Genomic DNA, 24,235 nt, shown 5'->3' with positions numbered 1-24,235 from the left:
TAATGATAAACATGATGAGGATCTGTTTGGACAGGGTTTCTCGGCTATCATCTACTCAAAGTCATCAATTAATGAGCTAAGGAACTAGGTGCAGGAGATGGTGAGGCTGACAGATACAATGTTGCAGAGGAATATGTGAATATTATTGAGGGGAGGCTACAGAGTCTTAGCTGAGACAGTCTTTACGCGAAGGCTACCATGCAGTCTGGTAATGGTTGGATGCATTAAGGTGTTTTTATTTCAAATTAGAAAATTTCTATCTAGTTCAAAAGTAGCCTGATTCATTTTTTTTATCAATATAGACATTAGCATTTTAAAATAAGAAAAATGGAATAGGAGTGCCATCATTAAGAGCAAGATCTCAGACACTTTTAGGTTAATGTCTGTGGCAGTAGAGTGATTTTTGTCATGTTGGTGCAAAACAGCAGGAGGTGTGATAAAGTCAGCTGCTCTGCTGGGCATCTCACTGTCTTGGTTGGAAGTTGCATAGCAGTCTTCCAAGAAGTTCTATGATAATAAGAGCACCTCTATTCTTTTGCCTTTATAGTTTACAATTTCTATAACAAGAAAGAATTCCCAGAACTGTCCATGGTCCTGGTATAGTGTTACTTACACGGGAAGTGTTCAAACTGAACACACACACAAGCAATGGTGGGTTACATTAAAGCGACCAAGGGAATTAAAATGAAACAACCCCTCCCAATGGTCAATGGTCAAAGCTGGACAAATTTGAGCAACAAAATAGAGTAGCATTAGATTATAACCCAAAGTATAAAATACCTGTGAGTTCATACTGGCATTAACAAATGATTGAATAAATAAATGTGGGAAAATAGGCAAGAGTTTCCTTGTGGAAGAACTACAAATAATTACAAATACATGCTGCTCTCAAGAATGTGGATCGTAACTCCCTGCTCCTTAAGTGTGGGTGCCCATAATGACTGCCTTCTGGGAATCAATATGGAAAAGGAAAAGAATAACTTTACAGTGGAGAAACCTGCCAGATACTACCTTAGCAACATGATCAAGGTCAAGAGTTATATATCATGCTGATAGTATGTGCTGTTGATATGATAATGAGAATGGCACTATACTGGGGGTCTTCCAAAAACCCACAGCCTCAGTCAAATCATGAGGAAAAGCATCCTGTTCCCAAATGTGGGAAAGTATGCAAGATATTGACCAGTACTTCTCAAAACAGTTAGTCATCAAAAATAAGGAAAGTCTGACAGACAAGAGGAGCCTAGGAGATAGGACAACTAAATATAATGTGATTTCCTAGTGGGATCATGGAATAGAAAAAGGAAATTGGCAAAATATAAAAAGATATCTGAGTAAGTATTGGCTTAAGTTACTGTATCAATACTCATTCATTACTTATGAAAAATGTACCATACTAATGTAAGATGTTATAACAAGGAAGAAAAAATTGGATATGAGAACTCTCCAGTACTATCCATCTTCACAAGTTTTTATGCATTTAAAATTTTCAAAGGCGAAAAGTTTATTCAGAAATCGTAACTAAGTAAAACAAAGGTGATATATTATTGTTCAAATAAATATTAAAATGTCCACTTTTTCCATATCACTATACTCAAATGAAACACAAGATAGTTGAAGTTTTTTTATAGAAAATCTGCAGTTGAATGTTTTGTAAACTTCCTATATTTAAAAAAATAGTGAATGTATATACAGAAAAGAAATTGGAAGTAATAGAAGGATCTATAATGAAAAGCCACAGTCCCTGCCCCTGTGCAGTCCTGCTTTCTAGGATGACCAGCATTAACTCTTGTTGCTTATCTCGTGTCTGGACTTCTATATTGACTCTCTTGCTTTGACAGTCAGGAAAAGATCACTTAAACTTTCAATCCTTCGTGCTTCCTTTCCTTCCTTCCTTCTTCCTTCCTTCCTTCCTTCCTGTGTGTGTATATATATATATATATATTTTATATATATATATATGTATTTAATTTTTATTATATTATGTTAGTCACCATACAGTACATCCCGGTTTTCTGATGCAAAGTTCGATGATTCATTAGTTGCGTATAACACCCAGTGGCATGCAATACGTGCCCTCCTTACTACCCATCACCGGTCTATCCCATTCCCTCACCCCCTCCCCTCTGAAGCCCAGCCCTCAGTTTGTTTCCAAGAGTCCACTAGTCTTTCATGCTTCATTCCCCCTTCTGATTACCCCCTTTCTTTATCCCTTTCTTCCCCTACGGTCTTCCTAGTTCTTATGTTCCATAGATGAGAGAAATCATATGATAATTGTCTTTCTCTGCTTGACTTATATTTTTATCACTCTTTTTAGTTCCTTGGTTGTTGACCATTGTAACTTGAGATAGTCACGATGTATTCTTTATTTTTCATTCCCTACTTAGTCATTGAGTATGGTATCACCATTTTCTTTTTTTCATTCCCTCTTCCCACCTCTCATCATTTTGTCAGCACCGTATTACTTTTATTGATTTTTAAAATTATATAAAAATACATGATCTGTATTATTTGTTTTTAAAATGTTTGAATTTAGATCTTGCAGATGTACTAAATTTCCCTTTGACACACCCTGTTCCAACTGTCCCCAATCTTGATTTCTTTTTTTCAGTTTCACAGATATACCCTTCTTAGCTGTTTGATGTGTAACTTTCCAGCTGTATTTCCTATGCATTACTATGCCTATATATTTATATTTTCTTAGAAAATATTTATTTTCTGTAATCCTAGCCAACTCATTTTTGTATTTTTACAATGTGTGTTTTACATTTAATGGTATGTTTAGATGCCTATCTAATTTATTAAATATGGAACTAATGCAGAGTTTCCTGCTGCAGTTAATATTCCATGAAGTACTGATGTGTGACTATTTCACTACTGACCAAATAGTTAAATTTTAAAAATTTAAAACCTGCGTAAATATTTAGAGGCTATATAATTTATGTACATGTACCCATGTTTTCTAGGTTAGATGAAAGAGTAATTGAGGCATGAGGTAAGGATAATCATGTGTTAATTTATTAACAGATGTTGCGGGTGATTTATTTGTATTTTATTACAAAATTTTTGTCAATGTCTGCATCTTTTTCTTGTAATATCTTTGTGAGGGATATGGTATCTAGGTTATGTTTATCTCACAGGAAGTAAGTTAGGAAGCATTCCCTCCTTCTGTATTTTCTAGAAGAGTTTTTCTAAGATGGACATTGTTTCTTTCTTAAATGTATTTGATGGGAATTCATTAGCAAAACCACCAGGGACTGGAGTTCCCTTGTTGGGAGGTTTCTGATAATGCATTATGTTTTTCTTTAATAGAAAGTTTTCTTTTAGGAAGTATTTTGATAAATTGTGCTTTTTGAAGAAATTTTCATCTCATTTAGGTCACTGGACCTATTGTCAGAAACTTAATCATGCGTAATCAACTGTAAAGTCTCTAATGATGGTCCCTCTAATTTGTGGTATTGGTAGTTTTATTTTATTTTATTTTCCAGTCCCTGATTAGTCTTGTCAAAGGGCTTATCAGCTTTTATTAATGTTTTAAAGAACCACTTTTGGTTTGTCCACTTTCACTCTCATTGACATTCTCTGTTTCATTGATTTACTCTATAATATTTTCACTTCTATGTGTTTATGTTTAATTGTTGGTCATTTTAGCTTCTTGGGAGAGAAATTGAGCAATGATTTTTAACTTTTGTGTTTTTAAAAATATATTATTTAACATTATGTCTTCAGCACTGCTTAACTGTATCTTCAAATTTTGATATCTTGTGTTTTCTATACCATTCTATTTGCCAAATAAAACTTTTTTTTTCTGTGACCAGCACTAACTTGTTAGGTATGCGGAGAGTGAGGTCAGCATAAGTGAAACCGAGTCCAGAGCAAGTCTTCAGACATCTACTGTCCTAAAGCTATTTAGAATTGTGTTTCTTTTATTTAGAAGTACATTGTTCATATTCAAATGTGTTTAAGTTTTGTAGAGATTATCTGAAAGTATGTCATTTAGTATTTAAGTAGTCGAGACTTTTCAGATATGTTGACAAGCATTTTAGCAACAAAAATTACCCAAGATTTAGCAAAGTACAAACATTCTCAGTTTCTGTGAGTAAAGAATCTGAGAGAGGGATTTAGCTGGGTGGTTCTGGCTTAGGGTCTCTCAGAGGTTCTAGTGAGGATGTTAATTAGGACTGCATACCCTGAAGGCTTGACTGGCTACAGAGTTGACTTCCATGCTGACTCATTCACATACCTGAGGAGTTAGTGTTATTGTTTGGCTGGAGATTTCAATTGCTGGCTACAAGATCTTTTGTTTGAATTTGTCCTTATGACAGGGCAGTTAGCTTTCAGAAAGAGTGATCAAAAAGAGCCAAGACAAGTTAAAACTTACAATGCCTTTTATCACCTACTTTGGAGGTTTATGTACATCATTTCTGCCATATTCTAGCCCTTTAGAGGGAATCACTAGTACAGCTCACACTCAGGGCAAAGGAAACTAAAGTCTCCACTCGGAAGAGTGAAGAGTATTAAAGAATTAGACAACATTTTTAGAAAACTATACTAGACTTGTGAATTTCCTTCTGCTTGATCCTTAAATACATTCTGTAAGACTTAATTATTTTTCAAATTTGAGACTTATTTTATGACCCTGCATGTGGTTATATCTTGATGAACATTCCTTATACATTTGGAAAGACTGTGTTGGCAGTTATTGAGTGTAACTTTCTACAATGTTAAATTGGTCAAAGGTGTGCATAGTGTTTTTAGATCTATGTCCTTACTAATTTTTCTCTAGTCATTTTTATCAATTACTTAAGGTATTAAAATCCCCATTTATGTATGAGTTTCTCTATTTTCCTTTTAGAAGTTCTATTGTTTTGCTTTATATATTTTGAGACTTTTTTTTTAAAAAATCAAGTAGAATGGTAACTAAATGTAGAAGGAGCGATAGATTTAGAAAGTCATCAGTAGATGCTAAAACTAGTGGAAGAAAGTTTTATGAGAAAGGTAGGTATAGACTCAAAATGTCTTCCCATAAATTACCTCTTAATTGCAAAGGGAAAAATAACAACTTTGCAGGGGAATAAATCTGATAGACACTACATTAACCAAGTGATAAAAGCTAACATTACCAATACTGGGATAAACTGACCTCATTTATCTGCTGATATAACACACAGTGGAGGCCATGTTTTATCACTTCTGTGATCTGATAAAATGCATGAATCTAATGAAATTACTAACACAAACACGTAATAGGGACTTTCTGCAAATACCTAACCTATATCTTAAAGATGTTAAAGTTAAATAGGAAAAGGCTAAGGATTTTAAATTTAAAAGAAAACTGAAGATAAAAACTAAATGTAATGCTTGATTTTGAATTGAGTTTTCAAATCAAAAAAGTTACAAAGGACACATTACTGGAATGATTGATGCAGTTTGAATATGGCTATGGATTAGATAATATTACAACAGTGTTAAATTTCACTTATTCATGTGATGCAGTTATTTAAGAGCAGGCCTTTGTTCTTGGGAAATACATGCTGACATGTTTAGGGATAATGGGATATGATATCTCCCAGTTACTCTCAAATGCACTCACACACACACATGCAAAGAAAGAGAATGATGAAACAAATATAGCAAAATATAAGCATTAGTGAATGTAATTAATAAGTGGAGTTCCTTATACAATTTTTACAACCTTTTAATAAATTCAATATTAAAATAAAGATGTACATAACATCTTAAGTTGCCATTAGCCTAAATCTATAAGCAGCTTCTTGTTGCTCTTGAATAAAAACAGGTTTGTTGACACGGCTGAAGCCCTACCAGATGCAACCCATAGCTTGTCTTCCCCTCCCCTTCTTTCTGTTCCATCATAATGGTCTCTTATTTAGTCATTTACATCCTCAGACTCTTCTACGGCAGGGTTTTTGCAAATGCTCTTCCCTTTTGGAGTCTCTTATCTTTCCTAATTACCTCCTATGTGTGGGAAGATCACAGAACAAGAACACTGAGGCTATTTAGAATTTGCCAAAGAATAGAGTCAGGTCACTTTTTCACTTGACCTTGGCAGAGACTCAAAGGCTGGCAAAGTTGGCTACAGCTTTATAGTAGAAAAAAAGGAAGGCTTCACATGATCTAATTGGAGGTTGTTGGCATACCAGGGAAGCTGAAAGTCAGTTAATTAACAGTGAGGCTTCTTAAATGATTGTTTGGGAATACATTTGACTTTCTGTGGTTGGTCATGAATTGGCAGCAGGAGTGACAATTAGGGAAGTCATAAACTGAGTCCTGTCTGGTCTGGTCTATTGCAGCAGAGGTGGTGGTTTAGCAGCTGGTGGTTTGCTCAAGAGGTTGGGGGCAGATTCTGTTGTCATACATTGTTTAGCCATTGACTGTGTATTCAGTTTCAATTTCCCCTTTGGTTTATTCTCTCACTTATGAGAGGTTGACTAATTTAGGGAATGCTGGAGATCTTTGCAGCTCAAGAATTGTTCAGTTGTCTCAGAGTCAATTGTATTGTGAGTCTTCTCCAATTTTGTTGTTGTTGTGTCAACATGGTGTTCATCTCATTAGAGAGGCTGCACAGAAGCTGTTAACACCTGCCCTGGGTAGAATGCACCAGAGAAGCATCATGACTACTATGACAAAAATAAGACCAAGAGTCCCTATAAGATGCTTCAGAACCAGGAACTCTAGTTTCTGGTTTCCCAACATAGACAAAAGACCAAATTTGGTAGGGGTTGAGGTTCAACCATAGCCAAGTAGGGTTTCCTTAAGCTGAGATAGAGCCTGCTCTGCCTTATCTATTTCATTGATCCAAATACAGAGAGAAGCTTGCAGTGGGATAGATGCCATCATTAGTACTAGAAGAAACCTAAAGCAATGTCCATCATTACTTATACCAACAAATTGAGACTGATCCATAGTCCATTTAGGAAAGAAGTGGTATCGTGTAAGCTTCTGCTAGAGTTAGCGATAAGTTTCTTTGTATTTTTTTCTTCTTTTCTCTTTTTAATGATCCCTGCTGTTGGGAACACTGCTGTGATTGTTTGCATAAAAAAATGAGTCAAGTAATTCCCAGGTTGAGTGCTTAAATAAGCAAGTATGACCCTATTTTGGAGCTTTGGTGTTTGAGTTGGAATTTTCAGCCTTGTTGGTTATAGAATGAAAGGGCTTCTGTGTACAGGTAAGTCTTAGAATATTCTTCCAAAAGTGCATGAAGCGTTAGCTGGGGCAAATAGGACCAGGCATCCTGGATGCAAGGAAGTACTATCTGATTGTTCCATGAAGAACCAGGAAACATAGTAGTTGTTCATGATGACATGAGATAAGAACCAAGGTCTTGGGGGCACCTGGGTGGCACAGCGGTTGAGCGTCTGCCTTCGGCTCAGGGGCGTGATCCCGGCGTGATGGGATCAAGCGCATCAGGCTCTTCTGCTATGAGCCTGCTTCTTCCTCCCTCCCCCTGCTTGTGTTCCCTCTCTCGCTGGCTGTCTCTATCTCTGTCGAATAAATAAATAAAATCTTTAAAAAAAAAAAAAAGAACCAAGGTCTTATATTAGCTGTGTTTCATATTTGAATCTTTATTAATCTTTTCCTGGTGGCAAGCAACTGCCCTTTTTTGTGTTTTTTGTGGGGCTGGCTTATTGCCCTGTGAGGGTTGTTGAATTCAGCTTACCTATGATATGATCAATAGACTGTAATAATTCATTCTTTTCTGAAAAGAGAAGGACTGTAGCAAAGACACAGATTGATTTTTAAGGAGTCACTTGTCCATATAGGTGCAAGTAGAAATGCTGTCTGCTCTGAATTCCCTATAGTTTCATTTGATGAGACTAGAATTACGCAGAAGGTTTTTATAATTGGGGTCTGGTGATGAATGACATATCCAGCAGTTGGTAAATTGGCAATGGCTACTGTCTGGAATAGTCTGAGGGCATTAAAATGATACTATTCTGATCTAACCATTATAAAAGAAACAGGATCATTCTTGTTTGGACAACAATCAGAGATCTTATAAAATGAGAAGAATGATTATATAAGCAAGCAGATGAAAACCAAAGCAGGAATTAGAGATCTTAGTCTGATGTCTTGGGTAGAACTGTCACCATCAGAGGTCATTTGCTTGTTTCAACGATCTTGGGTCATCTGTGCTTCAAAAGATCAGATACCTCCTAGAGGGATCTCTGAGAATCCTGAGTTTGAATCCTTTATTGGATTAATAAATCCAATTGGCTGTGGAACCTCTGGATTGTTGTGAACCATGAATTCAAGGATTGTCTCTGGAGTCAACTGCTGTTGTTCTTAACGGTACTTTCAACGTTTTCAAGAGCATTTTTTCTCTGAATCTCTTTAAAGGAGATGAAATCTCTTGGTTGAAGATCCTATAAGTAAGAAGATGTGGGAGGGCAGCCCTAAATCTGTTGGTAATAGGAATAGCAAGTATTTAAGTCCCTTGCAATTTTTGCCATGTTTATGTGCAGCAGAGTCTACTAGCAGAGGTGAATTCCCTAAACACATGGTGTATTTATTATAAGACCTAAAATTTCATGTGCTGCCTTGATATCTTTGAGCCTCCTAGGGCCCTAAAGACTGCTATGAGTTCTGACAGATATCCCTTCTGTGTAGTGGGAAAAGCCTTCCACCCAGCTAGTTGCCTGTCAGGTGGACCAGCTGCAGCTCATCAGTCCTCAACTTAATGAGTTTCACCTTCCTGAGTGTGAAATTATCTAAACGAGCCAATCATCCTCCTGCAGGAAGCAAAAGTCATCTACCCTGCAAAGCTTGCCTTCCACAGTGTGTGGTGGTTCATTCTGTTCGCATGCACAGCTCTGTTGATAGCGGGTCCTACATAGAATTTGATATTTTCCTTCTCGAGTTTAAGTATATGTGACTAATAAACTGCTGCAAATCTCAGCCATTCAGTGCCAAGTGTTATGTGTTCATTATCTCGTACTTAAAGCAGGATCTTTTTCACCAATGGAGTGAATGAAATGATTGAATATGTGGGCCCTTCTAGTTGCAATTCATAAGGATGGATAACTGTGTGCCTCTGAGGCCATTAGGGGTACTGGAAGTAGCTTTGCTAAGGCAGCTCAAGGTTTTTTGAAGGTTTGCTTAATTTTGGTTTAAGGATTCCAGTTCTTTCAGTCTTCCCCAGAAGATTATGGTTGATAAAGGATAGTATAGTTTTTGGGTAAAGGTAAAATGTTGGAGTTCTTTTGTAATGGTTCCATCCAAATATGAGCTTTAGTCATTTAATATAAAAGTTTATATGCTCAGATTGGAAACACAAAACCAATCAGAATTATAGTGACTTAAGGGTTATAGCTCTTGAATAAGAAATAGACAAGCAAATAACTGAAGAAACCCATTTTGGAGGGTAGAAGCTGGATAAAATCCATCTGAAAGTATTTAAAGGGCTTTTGCTGAGTCAAAGGTACAAACTGCAGTTATAAATGTCATGGAATATAATGTGTAGCATGGCAACTATAGTTAATAATAGTGTATTGCATATCTGAAAGTTGCTGAAGGGAAGTAAACCTTCAAAGTTCTCATCATAAGAAAAAAATTCTATAACTAAGGTGACAGATGCTAACTAGACTTACTCTGATGATCCTTTTGATATATAAAATAATGTTGTATACCTGAAACTAAGATAATGTTGTATGTCAGCTATACCTCAAATAAAACAAAGAAGCAAACAAACAAGTTGCAAGGAGAGTATGAGCCTGCTAAAGTTCCTTAACTTGTTTAGTTTTGATGGACTTTGTTTCCCAAAGCTTCCCAAAGTCATGTAGTACTCCAAAAACACCTGTTTCCTGTACATATATTTACTCTCTGGTCTTCAGCTAGTTTGGCAAGCTGTAGTAAGTGCACTAATTCTGCCATCTGGGCGGATTTTTCCAGATAGAGGTCTATGTTTTATTTTTATTTTTAAATTACATTCAGTTAGGAGGTTTATATTTTTAAAGGAGAGCTTAAGTACCTTTAGTAGAGCCTGTAATAACATACCCTCCACCCCGCCCCAGTTTCAGTTTTTGAGGCATGATCAACAACAAAAGAATACTAGATCTGGATTGAAAATGAGCCTCTAATCAAATCTGAATGTGACAGAAGTTTCCTGATGGGAAAAGATGAATTCGCGGTTCTGAGCTATAGGCAGAATGGGGAGTGAAGGGGTTTACATAATGCAGCAGTAGATACTATGTGAAAGAGAGCACAGAATTTCATAAGAAGGTAATTGCCTGGATAGAGAAAAGTATTGTGTGTTCTCAGTAGTGATGTCTGCATTGCATGAAGCACCATTAGGTCAGGTGAGGAACGTAGAACCAGCTTAAAAGCATAAACAGTCTTAAAGCAGAAGCTATTGCTCTAAGGCAAGTCACCTTTGCAACTGGGTCAAGAGGTGGGGCCACAGTGATGGGTTTTGATGGTTTTTCATGAGCAAAACCACTTAGAGTTTATCCGGTGGTTCCGTGCACAAAAGGGGACAAAAGGGCTTTTAAATACACTTAGAGATGTGGCAAGAAGGAGAGGCTGTTCAAGACTTTTTAAGGTTAAATAAGGGAAGAAGCTTACACTTGGGAGGCACAGAGCAGAGGTCTCTACTGAGGACTAGTCAATTAATAAGAGTATTTCAATCCAGGAATATTTGGCTCCCACTGGTTGCAATATCGTTAAATTGTTGTTTTGCAAAGTTTGGATACTCTAGTCCTATTAGGAGGTGATTTTCCACCCTAAGATGGGTCACATGCCACCATGAAATAATAGATGGACTTTTGATATGTTTATCTTTTGAAACTTTTGTCTTTCTACAGTTTAGAACAAGTAAATAGAATCCTTTTAGAGGCTTCTTTTTCTTTTTTTCTTAAACAAGCGAGGAGATCATTTACGTATTGTATCAGCATTGTTGAGTTACAAGGGAAATTTAGATAGCTTCTAAAATCTCGATTGAGGAACTGGGGGGAGAGAAATAGGAGGGAACTAGTGAACTGTACATGACTAAGTATATTTTTGTCCTTTCTAGGTGAGGAAAAAGGGTGTTGACTCTTCTGTTCTAGGGGCACACAGAGCAAAGATCAGTTAACTACAGTGACATGAGTAAGTTTCAAAATGGAATTGATGACAGATGTTTATTTCGGTGAGGTACTACTGGAAATTGGGGAGGTAATAATTTGGTTGATGTGGCCTGAGATCTCAAAAAAGTCAATTTCCTCCCATCCCTTTAGTTTTTTGAAGAATGGGAGCATTATAAAAAGTAGTGGATAGTCTGAAAAGACCTTTAAATTTTTTGAGTATAGCTGATGCAGTGTTGCAGGTGTACAACGCAGTGATTCAACTTCTCTATATACTTTGTCTTAAAATACAATTGTAGCTACCACGTCACCATACATTATGACAGGACCACTGACTATATTCCTATATGTTCTTTTTGTCCTGTGACCTATTCATCCCATAACTTTGCAAACCTATTATCTCCCTATCACTACCCATTTTGCCCATCCCCCAACCCCCTCCCCTCTGGCCATCATCACTTTGTTTTGTATTTATAGGTCTGATTATGCCTTTTGTTTGTTTATTATTTTTTTAGACTCCACATGAGTGAAATCCTATGGTATTTGTCTTTCTCAGTCTGACTTATTTCACTCAGCATAAATACCCTCTATGTCCATGCATGTGTTAAAAATGACAAAATTTCATACTTTAGGCTACATAATATATCACTTCCTTATATATCTACTACATCTTCCTTATCCATTCTCATCTTACAAATTGAGACTAGGTTGCTTCCATATCTTGGCTAGTATAAATATTGCCTAATAAACAAAAGGGATGCATATATTTTTTCTGAATTAGTGTTTTCCTTTCTTTGGGGTAAATACCCAGGTATAAGGCCCTTCAGCTATGTGTGATCTTCACTTTTCTTCTGGCTTTAAGGAATATCGAGGAATTTTAGGTAGCAGCTTGGTGGGATCTATATGAACCTCAATAGGTTTTTCTGTAATTAGTTTTCCTATGTCAGAATTTTTAGCCGATAAAAGTGAGACCTTTATTTTGGTATGCATCAAGATATAACAACAGGCAAAGGTATATCCAGAACAGACACAACTTGATTATGAATGGAGGAATTCTCTGGAACTCTAGAAGTAGGCCCTTTGGTAAGCATTTAATAATACAACTCCATTTACAAAACAAGTCTCTCCCTATTAAATTTTGTAGATGTGGTATCACAAAGCAGGAGAAATGTTCTTCAGTCAAGGTCTGCAGTGTTAGAGTTAAAGAGGGAAAATCTGTGGGTTATTTGAAATACCTGCTAACTATTTAGTATGCTTACTCCTAGGGAAGAGACTGAGAGCAAAGATGTTAGGGTTTAATACAGAAAGAGTAGCACTTGTCTCTACCAAGGAATTGATGAGGTTGATATATTCATCATTAATTCACCTTAGTGTTTAAGTGTTAGGATATTGGTTGGTTTTTTCCTTCCTCATAATACCCTCATTGATCTAAATGGAGGAGCTTTGTTTTGGTTTTGGTTTTTCTTTTGTGGGATGGAACATTCTGTTTTTAGTGTTCCTTTTGTTTACAAGATCTACAAGTGTCCTTGTCAATAGGTGGTTGGTTGGAAATTGGGCCACCTAACTGTTTGATCTGCGGTGCCATAAGGTTATTTTGGGTGCTGTCTTGTTTCTGTTCTAAAGCCCTTTCAAAATGTTGCCAGGTGTTGTATATGAAGCACTATGCTGAGCGTAACAACACAAATATAAATCGACAAATATAAAATAAGCAAGACATCATGTCTGTTTTCCAGAACTTTAATATCTAAGTAGATGTATTCTAAGAAGCAATTTGGGTTCAGATTTCTTTATTGGGCCTTTTTAAATTCAAGGAAATGCAGGAGGATAGATTTGGACTTTATTGGATTTTAAGCCAGTAGACTGGGCTTAAAGGTGGGCAGGCCCTGTGATCAGAAATCAAACCATACATTTAATATAAATGAATGTGGACAATTCATATAAAGGTACTTTAGTAGGACCATAACGTGTGCACACTCAAATGCATCCGTGCTTTTTTTAAACAAGGTATCTCGTGCCTTGGCCTTCCTTTATTTTCAGAGGTGATTTTCTCTCTGGGGGACATTTGGAAGTTTCTTGGAGACACTTTTGGTTGTGACACAACTTGGAATGGGGAGTAGGGGTTGATTATGACATCTGAAGGTAGAGGCCAGAGATTCTGTAATACATAGGTCACCCTCTTCACAACAAATTAATTACCCAGCCCAAAATGTCAATAATGCTGAGGTTGAAAAGCCCTTCTTTATTTAGAAAACATGATGGAATTCTGAGAAATAAATCCCTCAGTATCTATTTGCTATCTGTTTCTCAATGCCAGAGGATAGCTTGTGAGTTATTTCCATCTCATGCGATTCAGAATGGCGGCTAGGCCGGGTGGGCTAGAAGGATCAGAGAGCGTATGGGGTGGGAAGATGGAGATGACTTTAGCACTAATTTATTAACAGAGTGATTTAATTCTTTGAAATGGAGAAGAGCTACTCAAGTAAGACCCAGGTTACCATGGTAGCACATGGCTTCAATCACTCATGATTAATTTCCAGCAATTAGAATGAAGGGTGAGCCTTCTCTCTTAAATCTCTTGTCACGGCGAAGAGGAACAGCATCCAGTGAATCATTTTAAGAAACAGTCTGACACAGTCAATTTTTAAAGTTGGAATTTGTTTTAATCTCATGCCTGGATCAGAAATGGCAGTACTGTGGCTGTACAGTATGACCTTTCCATATGCTGATGGTAAATGATCACTGTTTGGCGTAACCGGACCATCTGCTCCTGGAGTTTCAGACTGTTGTGGTGAAATTGGCTTCGAGTTGCATCAAGGATACTAGACACTGTTGTGGGGTTTTTTTTTTTTTCCTTTTTCATTCTATTGAGTGTGTTCTTCATGTTTATTGTAAGCTGCTGAAAAAAGTAGAAAATATTCATGCTAAATATCAATGCCTATTTGCTGTCTATATTTGTAACAGATTGTCAAATCCCCATATATATTTATGTCTTTGGTGGTACATGGGTAGGTTATTTCCATTTTAAAATGTTTTATTTATTCAAATTTTGCAACAACTCAGAAATAAAACACCCACAATCCACAATACCAATATCTCTTTTAATCAAATGTATTCATTTTAATATTCTAGTCAGTGTTGTTTATACAAATATATGGTGGTGTACAATCTTGTTATTCTTTGGCACCTAGTTCTTAAAATAAATCATTCTGTTTTTCCTTAGTTTCTGTAATTATTACTTACCCCTAGGGTTGTTCTGAAGTAAGTTTTCTGAATTTTCTCAAGAAAAGAAATCTTGGTCTAGGGAACATACTGTTTGCTACCAAGCTTGGCTAGCTGGATCAGCTCTCCTAAGGGAGGGCAAGACCCATTCTGGTGCTGCGGCCCTGCAATACCTCTTACCTCTGCACATCCCAACATGACCTATGGGGACCAGAGAAAGAATTGTTTTTGTTAAACATACTTTATATAATTCCTATAGTTTCTTAGAAACAAATATGTAGTGGATATTCTGTAGCAGGCTCTGTGTTCCCATGAACAAGAAAGTAAACAACAGAATTGGCATGACTCCTACTGTCTTGCTCACACTTTATGTGATAATGTTAAGTGGGGGGGAGATAAGCAGTGTGCTTTGGGAGAATGCAAGGGAGCATCTAATAGGAGATACTCAGGAGAGTGGGGAGCAGTCCTTCACCTTGCTCTCAGAAGCTAGAAAAAGGTCATGGTAACCTACAGGGCCCTGCCCTCACTTTTCATTCTAATTATACCATTGGCAAAGTGGAATGTATTTGGGGTTTTCATTTTGTTACATTCCCACCATCTGCAAAATTGCCCCTTCAGTTTCTCATCATCTGATCCTTATAAAGGCCAGAGATTTAGTGTTCCCATCATAGAAAGGCTTCTGACCAAAGAACATGGCCTAGAATTCTGATACTCTATTAAATGTAATAAACATTGGAGATTCAGAAGTAACAAATATTGTTAACTAAAACTAGTTTAGAATAACCAATGATGGCGTCTTTGCACGCTTGATTCTAAGTGTGCAGCTGAAAGGGCTGTAAACACAGCTGTCTTATGGAAAACCTCCAACAACTGGAATATTTATAAATATTTAGAATGCTTGGTTTTTGTCGGTCTCATTAGGCATATCCATAAGACTCTAGAGCAGATGCGTCTGGTGTCCCAGTTACAGCTCCTCAACCACCTTATTTCAGCCACAGCATCTGTTTAGATTGACTTCATGCTGACAGCAAGCCATCTAGGGTGATTGGTGCACTTTCATGCTTGCTGCTGCATATCCTTCCTGAAGGCTCTCATGGGGATCTGCTTCTCCTCCTCCCCTGTCTCAATGCTCCCTGCATCCTCACTCTCCTTTCCTGGATCAACCCACTCTACACTCCCCTCCCCGCAAAAAACCCTTCCCTGGCACCAAGTTTAGTCTCAGGCTCTGCTTTCAGAAGAAACCCAAACCAAAGAGCGCTCTCAACCTGATTTCACTCTTTGCCTGCTTGTATGAAATCGGTGAAATTATAAAATTATTTAGTGTATTTAGGTTCAGAACTTTTCTAGCTTCAGCCTGGCCTTATCCAAATTTATCTAATTACATGAGTCGTTGATATGTTTGACTTGGTGCTTAAGAATTCATAGAAAAAGAAAACCTGTTTTGTTATTTCTTGTCATGCCTCACCAAAGACTCTTGCTCTCTTATTTGGTGACATGAGATTTGATTTTAGGGCTTTCAAGAATCAAAATCCTTTTTTTTTTTTTTTTGGAAGTGGAAATAGTAATTAGTGATGCTCATTAAATTTGACACTTTATAGTAAGTGATTCTCCACCTAACCAGATGCCCTTTGTAAGGCAACTGCACTGTTAGGATTTATGGTAATGGATTCAAAGTGAATGTTCACACACCATTCTCTAGGGACAATATGAACTCTATCTGAAGTTCAAAGGCTATAATACCCAATACAAATTTGAAATTTTTAAGCCTGCTTCCTGATAGTTCTATTTGCCTACTGGCCTTTAAGTAAAGGAAATATAGAAGTTTCTTATATTGTCATAGTATGTTATTTTTAATCAGGGACATCTTTGAGCCTGAGCTCTGTGATATAAATGAAATTGAACTACTTTGCCCTTCACCTGTCTAGGGCCCTTTTCTTTTGCATGATTTTGTATGAATTTAATTGCCAGGGCTCCCAGTCCCACCAGAAGTTCAGGGAAGTTCCACGTTAAGCTATTTAGTGTATCTAATCAGTTCTGACATGTTTATATGATACTTTCTTAAGGTGCTTGGAGACTGTGAAGTATTATTGCCTAAAGTCCCATTCAGGTGTGGCTACACCCATAGGCCTGGAATGACTAAAGATTCAGTAAATTTAACCTGAAGTTTCCATGCCATGGTAGTCCATCTATTATGCACCATGACTTGGAAAGTATTGCCTAACATAACTGTATGAGTTAAGGATAGGTTTATTGGGAAAGTGGAAATTCATATGAAGTTAAGAATTAGTAGAAGAAAAAAAAAAGAATGGGTCCCCCTTCACCTACCCCATCCTGCATCATCTCAGAGCGAGGCATTTGAGTACAGCACTCTATGGGTGCTGATTTGTGAATCTGTCCTGTGGGACGAGATTTTCCCTCCTCCAATGATCCGTCCATGTGCAAACATAATAACAACCTTGTTGGAGAGTTGTAGGACAGCTTGATGTAAGAAGTTTGGGCTTTGAGGTGTGGAATTTTACAGTAGACTGTAGCTATGTAACACCTAGACCTTAGGGCCTACAGGGAAATTGTAATCCACCTGTCTGAGAAGACCCAGGCCTGTGGAAAGCTGAGTGGGTAAATACCCTCAGTTTGGGAGCAGGACATCCAGACTAAGCTAGCCCTTTGTCAGGAGCACTTGAGTCCTCTTACAGGGTGATGGGACAATTTTTGTTTTATCAGGCTTATCAGAAGAGCTAGATCAAGGAAGAGAACAGGTCTGTGTCTAACTAGAAGGTGCTTTTCCTTACCAAGCAGTGCTTAGGGCACCCATTTAGCTAACTAGTTCAGCTTCATCAATCTTGACAATCACGGAGTGAAAACTGTCATAGTTATATTGTCATAACTCTTCCTGTACACTCCTACCTCAATCAATGCCTCATGTCTGAAGTCTGCTTTGTCTGTTACTACTAACATAGGTATTTCAGCTTTTCTTTTTTTTTAGTAAAATTTGCATGATCTATATCTCCAACCTTTGACTTTTAATCTATCTATGCCTTTGTGGGTTTCTTGTAAAGACCATATGGCTTGGTCTTGCTTTTTAAATTCAATCTGGGAAGATCTTTCTTATAATTGGTGTGTTTAGACCATTCACATTTAGTGTAAGTATTGACATGTTTGTATTAAATATACCATATTACCAGCTGTTTTGCTGTTTTCCAGCCCATCTGTTCTTTTTTTCCCCCTCTTTTTTTGTCCTGTCTTGGGAACTGAGCATTTTGAGTATTCAGTTTATCTCCTTCATGAGCTCATCATTTTTGCCTCTTTTTGAAATTAGTTTTAGTGGTTGCTCTAGGTTTTGTAACATATTTTAATTAATCTTCAAATAATATAATTCCTCTTCAGCTATAAGGAAGTTACAAAAATATATTCCCAATTCTTCCCTCCATCCTTTGTGCTATTGTTGTACATATATTACTTTTACATAAGTTATAACCATACATTTTTACTGTTTTAGAGAGTTATTTTTAGAGCAATTATACATTTTAAAAAGGTTTTATTTTATGTAATCTTATTTCATTTATAATGTTCTTCATCTCTTTGTGAAGATCCACACGCTTCTCACTGATTCAGGTTCTTTGCTTGAAAAGAAATTCTTTTAAAATTTCTTAGAATAAGTCTGTTATCAATAAATTCCTTTAGTCTTTGTTTCACTGAGCAAGTTTTATTTCTCACTTATTTTTTGAAATATATATTTTTTGCTGGTCTAGAATCCTGAGTTGACAGATGTTTTTTTCTTTAAAAGCACTTGAAAAAGAGCCTCCATTGTCTTTTGATTACATGGTTTCTGAAAATAAATCTACTGTGATCCTTATTCCTCTGTAGGAAACATGTCTTTATGTTTGCTTTCAAGGTTATCTCTTTGTCTTTGGTTTTTATAAGTTTGAATAGTTTTTATAAGTTTTGAATAGTTTTTGTTTTTGGTCATCTGAGCTTGTTGGATCTGCTTGGTTTGCTATAGGTCATAATTTTGGAAGATTCTTGGCTTCAAATATTTCTCCTGACCTGTTCTCTCTGTTCTTTCTGGAATTTCAGTTACATTTATGTTTAGGTCTTTTGATAATGTCCCACAGCTCTTGACTGTTCTGTTCAGTTTTTTTAATTCCTTCTTTTCCTTTTCCTCTTTTTATTTTAGTTTTCTATTGACTTTAGTCTCACTGATTCTTTGCTGATTCTACTCATGAGCCTTTAAAAGTCATTCTTTATCTCTGTCAATTTCTTCTTCATTTTTATTAATTCCATTAGATTCTATCTTAGATTCCATCACTCTGCTGAACATGATATTACATGCTGTCTTCCAGCACACCAGGTGGGAAGCTTTCAACATATTAATCATGGTTATTTTACATTCCTTGTTTGGTATTTCCAAAATTTGTGTCCTGAGGCATGTTTTGGTGATTACTTTGTCTCTTAGGGTGTAATTCTCTTGCCTTTATATATGCATCATAATTTTTTTTTTGAAAGCTGAACATCTTCTATAGGAAGTAGATACTGAGATAAATGTTTTTATGTCTGAAGATGAGTATACCTTACCTTTTCTAGACCGTAGTGGTTTTGTGTTACTCTAGACAGGAGTTAGGGCTTGAGGTTTAAATTATTATGGTTATCACAGATTTCATTCTCGTAGTGATGCTTCTGTAGGTTTAGGCTGTGGGGTGCTTTATATAGAATTATTTTCTCAGTATCTGTTTACCTTTTGCATCTTCCCTTTTGTGCTGTGCCCTAGAGACTCTCTCTTGATAATTTTCCATCTGCATAGTCCATTATTTTTATTTTTTGCTTTTTATTTTTGCACTAGCCAGCTGGTAAAGGAATAGAACCAGGCGCACTTCTCTGGTCTTCTGATTAAAGCGTTGTCTTCTGCAATCCCTGTGTCCCTGTGTTTCAGGAGTCTTGCCTTCATAAGAATGCCACTCTCTTTGAGCTCCAGTCCTGGGTCTAGAATGTACATCTGTCCTTTCCCAATGGCTGAGCTTTCTTTTTTCTTCTCTTCTACTAACTTCAGTGGGCTTCTACCAGTGCCCTATTACAGTTTTTTTGTTTGTTTTTTCCCTTTCCCTTGTGGATTAAGGCTTTTATACCACAGGAGAGATGGGAGAATTGGTCTGGGAAATGATTAATCAGTGGTTGCTCTTCTTCCTCAGCCAGCACAGGATGGTAGCTTTCTCAGAATTCTTTCACATTTTTTCCTTTGTCTGTTTTGTGGGATTCATGGAGGGTAAGCCAGCAAGTGAGTGAGTGTTAATCCTCTCATGTCTGCTTCGCACTCTTACTGTAGCCTACAACTGGCCTTTAGTGATCCATTTAAGATTTTACCTGAATTCTTCTTCCTGGGTTATATGGTGTTTGGGCATATCTGCCTCAGTTGAATAAATACTAAGGTCCTGTTTCTCCTGTAGATGTTTTTATTTCTCCAGATTTTTGGTTAGTTTTATCTATGACATTAGTTCTTTAATGTAATCAAGTTGATTATTAGCAGTTTGTGCAGGTTTTTTGTTTGCCATAAATGTAGGAGCAGTGCTTTTTCCAGCTGTCTATATCTCTGATCTGAAACTGGAATCATCAAGTGTCCTATTGGAAAGAGAAGTAGTGCTTAAAAGGTTTCTCAAATTCATATAATAAGAAAACTCAACATGGAAAAGGCCATAATGCAGTTTCTATTCAGAAATACTGGTGGCGGGGGTGCGAGGGTGGGGTGGTGCACCTGGGTGGCTCGGTTGGTTAATGGTCTGCTGCTAGCTCAGGTCATGATCCCAGGGTCTGGGATCCAAGCCCCATGTGGGGCTCCCTGCTCCATGGGAATCTGCTTCTCCTCCCCTTCTCCCTCTGCTCCTCCCCCTCCTCGTGTTCTTGTGCTCTTTCTTGTGTGCTTTCTCTCAAATAGATAAATAAAAAATCTTTAAAAAATACTGGTAAGGAGGCACCTGGGTGGCTAAGTCAGTTAAGCATCCAACTCTTGGTTTCAGCTCAGGTTGTGATCTCAGGGTTGTGCCATTAAGCCCTGCACGTTGGGCTTTGTGCTCAGCATGGAGTCTGCTTGGGATTCTCTCTCTCCCTCTCCTTTGCCGCTCCTCTCTTTCTCTCTCTCTCTCTCTCAGAAATAAAATCTTAGAGGCGCCTGGGTGGCTCAGTCATTAGCGTCTGCCTTCGGCTCGGGGCGTGATCCCAGGGTCCTAGGGTGCGGCCCCTGCATTAAGGCTCCCTGCTCCACTGGAGCCTGCTTCAGCCTCTCCCACTCACCCTGCTTGTGTTCCTTCTCTCACTGGTTGTCTCTCTCTACTATCAAATAAATAAATAAAATCTTTTAAAAAAGAAGAAAGAAAGAAAGAAAAATCTTAAAAAAAACCAGTAGGGATAGTTTAGAAGCTTATTCTAAAATTTGTATGGAATGACAAAAGACCTAGATTAGCTAAAACAATTTTGAAAAATAGTAAAGAAGCAATCACTCTATGCAATGTTAATGCTTACTATATAGTTACTTTATTCTAGAGAATGTCGTGTTGGCAGAGAGAGACACATATCAATGGAACAGAATAGAGGACTCAGAAATAGACCCACACAAATATGTCAACTTATTATTTTTTTTTTTACAAATACATAAAAGCAATTCAATAGAGTATAGGCAGACTTTTCAACAAATGGTACTGGAGCAATTGAATAGCCATTGGGGAGATAAAAGAACACTCTTTCTACATGTCATACCTTATACAAGGTAACTCAAAACACATCATGGACTAAAATGTAAAACTAAAAATTTATAGGAAAAAAGGGTAATCTTTAGGCCCTAGGACTAGCCAAAATTTTTATATATGACAACAAAGAACAATCCATTAAGGAAAATTGACAAATTGGACCTCATCCAAAGTATGACTTTTCTGTGAAAGAAATGGTGAAGAGGACGAGAAATAAGGTACAGACTCAAGAAAATGTTTTCAGTACATATCAACAAAGATATTATATCTAAGTTATTAAAAATAATTCTCAAAACTCAACAGTGGGAAAGCAGTTCTATTAAAAATGGGTAATTTATTCGACATACAAACAAATAAGTACATAAAAAGGTATTGAGAACATTATTAGCCATTAGGGAAATGTAAATTAAAATCACAAGTGTCACTACACATTAAGTGGCTAAAATGGAACAGCTATTAGAATGGCTAAAAATGAAGAGTAATGATACCAAATGATGTCAAATACAAGAATCTGTAGAAAGAGGACCAATCGCACATTACTGATGGAAATGTAAAATTGTACAGTTACTCCGTAAAATATTTTGGCAGTTTCTTATAAAACTAAATATGCACTTACTATATGACACAACAATTATGCTTCTGGGCATTTGTCTCAAATGAAAACTTATGTTCACACAAAATCCTGTATTTTGAATGTTCATAGCATCTTTATTCATAGTAGCCAAATACCAGTGACGAAGCAATGATTATTGATATATGCAACAACTTGGATAATCTCCCAGGGCATACGCTGAATGAAAAAGTCAGTCTAAAGGTTACAATACCGTGTGATTCCATTCATATACCATTATAGAAATTATAAAATTATTTAGGTGGAGAACATGTTAGTGATTCCCAGGTTGATAGGAATGGGAATGGGAGGTTGGCATGGCTTAAGACAGCATGGGGAGCCTTGCGTAGTGGAACAGTTTGTATCTTACCTGTGGTGGGTACACAAAACTACATGTGACAAATTGCATAGATCTATACACAGAAATGGATGCATGTAAAACTTTTGAAATTTGAGTAAAATTGGTGGATTGTGCCAATGTCAGTATCCCTGGCAGAGACTCAAAGATGTGGTAGGTTAGTTACAGTATAAACAGTCTTATGACACATCTTACATCAAGGAAAATTATGTGAATAATCAAAAAATGTAGAAATTCAAGAGACATTCCTGAAGAGGCAGTTAGTAGACTGGAATACTTTAGCCAAAGGAGTCTTTAATGATAGCCAAATTAAACATCTACTTTGAAATCTAGCTCTGGGGTTATAAATGTGTTAAATACTTTATGTAAAACTAAACTGACTGGTTAGAATTCATGTAGGCGGGGGGAGGGCTGATTTAAAAAAAAAAGGCAAACACTTAAAAATATGTTGATAATTCATGAAAAGTAAATAAAATACAATTCCACCTAACACTTGGTTTTGTGTTCCTGATAATCTCTAATAAAACTGTCTCAAATAGACTGAAAGTTCATTGAGGGTATGTTCGTAGCTTTTATACATACTTTACATGGACTAAAATACTTTGAAACCCACGTTCATAAGATCTTGCTAAAGCTGATACATTCGTTCATTATTGAATGTAATTTTCTTAATATAAGACTGTTAACTAGTATTATTCCTATTGTGTGGGTAAGAGAACTGAAGCTCAGAGAGTTTAGATGTTTTGCCGGTCACACAGCTATTAAGTTGATTCAGGATTCAAACACTAGTCTGATTCAAAGAATGTTCTTTCACTGTAACACTACTTTTTTCTTTCACTTCAGAGCCCTTCACAGTGTAATCAGATGAAGCGTCTAATTGAAATTAAGAACATGTGATTGAAAATGATTGTGCAGTCACCGTGCTTGCAGGCTAAGGTTGTTCCTTTCCTATTTGTGAAAGGATTAGTACTGAGCAGTGACTCAGAAGCAGCAGGAAAGAAGTACTTAGGGTGAATGATGACCTTGGCAGGAAAGGTTTCCCCTGTGTTACTACATCAACTTTCCTAACTGAACTGTCTGCGATCAAATTAATCATTGTGACAGGTTCTTGCCAGTGACGTGACTGGTGTCATTTCAGGAGGAACAGCTTAACTGGCTATGAGGTGGGCACACTCTCTTGGTCCCCTGAGCCGCCTTCCCAAATGTAGACCCATTCATAGGGATCTGCACCTGGCAGCTGTACTTGAGCTATTCAATTCTGTAAATATTAAGTGCTTGAATATACCAGGCACAATACACAAGCTAAAGTTTGCCAAAGACATCTGTGGATCCTTCCTCATAAATTTATTTTATTTTATTTTTATTTTTTTTTTTAAAGATTTTTATTTATTATTCGACAGAGATAGAGACAGCCAGCGAGAGAGAACACAAGCAGGGGGAGTGGGAGAGAGGAAGAAGCAGGCTCAGCGAGGAAGAGCCTGATGTGGGACTCGATCGGGCGCGAGGATCACGCCCTGAGCCGAAGGCAGACGCCCAACCGCTGTGCCGCCCAGAAAGCGCCCCCATAGAATTTATTTTATTGTTACCAAGGTGTATTTTCTCTCTTCTCCTTCTGGTTTTCCTTTTGATTCTGCCCCAAGTTCTTCTTTGTGTCTCGTTACACTCTTTGTTCTAAAGTCTATTATGTTTGATGTAAGTATTGCTGCAGCTTTCTTTTTACTTCATTTGAATGATAAATGCTTTTCCATCCTTTCACTTTGAATCTACATGTCTTAGGTCTGAAATGAGTCTCTTGTAGGCAGCATGTATATGAGTCTTGGTTTTTTATCATTCCATCACCCTACATCTTTTAATTGGAGCAATGTAATTGATCAGTGTAATGGGTAATTATTGATAGATGCGTTATTGTCATATTGTTACTTTTTTCATGGCTGTTTTTGGCAGTTCTCTATTTCTTTTTGCTCTTGCTCTCCTCTCATTATTATGCTGGCTGTCTTTAGTGATATACTTGGATTCCTTTCTCTTTATTTTTGCATATCTGTACCAATTTTTGATTTGTGGTTACCATTTGGTTTATGCGACATCTTATGCATGAAGCAGTCTATGTTAAGTTTAAACCCGTTTTAAAAGCATAGCAAATTTTATTCCTCCACCATGTTTTAGGTATTGTGGTGTCATACTTCATATCCTTTTATTTTGTGAATCTCTTGACTGATTTTTATAGATATATACTTAATTT

This window comes from Ursus maritimus, unplaced genomic scaffold (genome assembly GCF_017311325.1).
Source record: "Ursus maritimus isolate PB19 unplaced genomic scaffold, ASM1731132v1 scaffold_25, whole genome shotgun sequence".
Taxonomy (NCBI): Eukaryota; Metazoa; Chordata; class Mammalia; order Carnivora; family Ursidae; genus Ursus; species Ursus maritimus.
Note: the sequence above shows the minus strand (reverse complement) of the source record.